Consider the following 2403-nt stretch of genomic DNA (forward strand, 5'->3'; position numbering starts at 1 on the left):
TTACATTTATAATTGTTTTTTTGTCCTTTGGAATTCAGATTATTTATATAAAATCTAATCCATTATTATTATTAGTAGTAGTAGTAGTAAAAAAATAAATAAATAAATAAAAATGTAAATCCCATATTGTGAATATGTGTCATGTCTGTGTAATCATGTTTTGTTTAGTTATTGGACTCTTTAGTTTCTGTCTTTTCACTCCCTTGTCTTGTTTCCATGATTACCCCATTAGTTTCACCTGTTCCACGTTTGGACTCATTGTGCACTCTTGATTGTCACCATAGCAACCCATTAGTTTTCACCTGTCACGTCACGCACCTGTTTCACGTTTTGAGTCACGCACCTGTTTTCGTTAATCATGTATGTAGTATTTAAGTTCAGTGTTTTCAGTTTGTCGTTCTGACGACATCCTCGCATTTATACTCTCCACACACTTATGACCCTTGCTGCGCTTTTTCATGCCGTTTTTGTCCATGCCAAGTAAGTTTTGTTTATTATTGCCACAGTTAGTGTTTTTTGTTGTTCATAGTTTTTGCCCTTGTGCAAGTGTTTGGTTTCATAGTTTGTTCTCCGCCATTGTGCGCGCCTTTTGTTTACTTCCTTGTTTTGTATTTATAGTCTTTAAATAAAAAATGTACTCTCATTCCCGTCTCGCCCGAGCCAACTTTCCGTTGCATCTCGGAAAAGCAAACACTCAGGACCAAGTCATGACAATTGTGAATATGTGCTTGTATTACATTTACAATTGTCTTTATTTCCTTTGGAATTCTGATTATTTAGTAAAAATGAATAAATAAATAAGATAAAAAATTAAATGAAATTCCATATTGTGAATATGTGCTTGTGTTACATTTATACTTGTCTTTTTTTCCTTTGAATTCAGATTATTTATATAAAATCTAATCCATTATTATTATTATTAAAAAAATTTAAATCCCATATTGTGAATATGTGCTTGTTACATTTATAATAGTCTTTTTTTCCTTTGGAATTCTGACTATTTAGTAAAAAAAAATTTACAAAAATAAATAAATAAATCCCATATTGTGAATATGTGCTTGGGTTACATTTATAATTGTCCTTTTTGCCTTTGGAATTCAGATTATTTAGTAAAAAAAAATTAAAAAATAGAAAAAATCCCATATTGTGAATATGTGCTTGTGTTACATTTATAATTGTCTTTTTTTCCTTTGGAATTCTGACTATTTAGTAAAAAAAATTAAAAAAATAGAAAAAATCCCATATTGTGAATATGTGCTTGTGTTACATTTATAATTGTCTTTTTTTCCTTTGGAATTCTGACTATTTAGTAAAAAAAAATTAAATAAATAAATCCCATATTGTGAATATGTGCTTGTGTTACATTTATAATTGTCGTTTTTTCCTTTGGAATTCATATTATTTAGTAAAAAACAAAAAAACAAAAAAATCCCATATTGTGAATATGTGCTTGTGTTACATTTATAATTGTCGTTTTTTCCTTTGGAATTCATATTATTTAGTAAAAAACAAAAAAACAAAAAAATCCCATATTGTGAATATGTGCTTGTGTTACATTTATAATTGTCTTTTTTGCCTTTGGAATTCAGATGATTTAGTTAAAAAAAAAAAAAAAAAAAAAATTTAAAGAAAAAAATCCCATATTGAGAATATGTGCTTGTGTTACATTTATAATTGTTTTTTCCCCTTTGGAATTCAGATTATTTAGTAAAAAAAAAAAAAAAAAAAAAAAGTAAATCCCATATTGTGAATATGTGCTTGTGTTACATTTATACTTGTCTTTATTTCCTTTGGAATTCTGATTATTTAGTAAAAAAAATAAAAATTAAATTAAAAAATGAAATAATATCCCATATTGTGAATATGTGCTTGTGTTACATTTATAATTGTCTTTATTTCCTTTGGAATTCTGATCATTTAGTTAAAAAAAAAAAAATTAAAAAGGATCGACATCGCATTCGGTCTCCCCTGGGGGGGGGTTACCCACATATGCGGTCCTCTCCAAGGTTTCTCAGAGTCATTCACATCGACGTCCCACTGGGGTGAGTTTTTCCTTGCCCTTATGTGGGCTCTGTACCGAGGATGTCGTTGTGGCTTGTGATTTAGGGCTATATAAATAAACATTGATTGATTGATTGAAGGATGGAAATAAAATCCCATAGTGTGAATATGTGCTTGTTACATTTATACTTGTCTTTTTGTCCTTTGGAATTCAGATTATTTATATAAAATCTAATCCATTATTATTAGTAGTAGTAGTAGTAAAAAAAAAAACAAAAAAAAAAAACATTTTTTACATCCCATATTGTGAATATGTGCTTGTGTTACATTTATAATAGTCTTTTTTTCCTTTGGAATTCTGACTATTTAGTAAAAAAAAAAATTACAAAAATAAATAAATAA

This window comes from Nerophis lumbriciformis, linkage group LG37 (genome assembly GCF_033978685.3).
Source record: "Nerophis lumbriciformis linkage group LG37, RoL_Nlum_v2.1, whole genome shotgun sequence".
NCBI lineage: Eukaryota > Metazoa > Chordata > Actinopteri > Syngnathiformes > Syngnathidae > Nerophis > Nerophis lumbriciformis.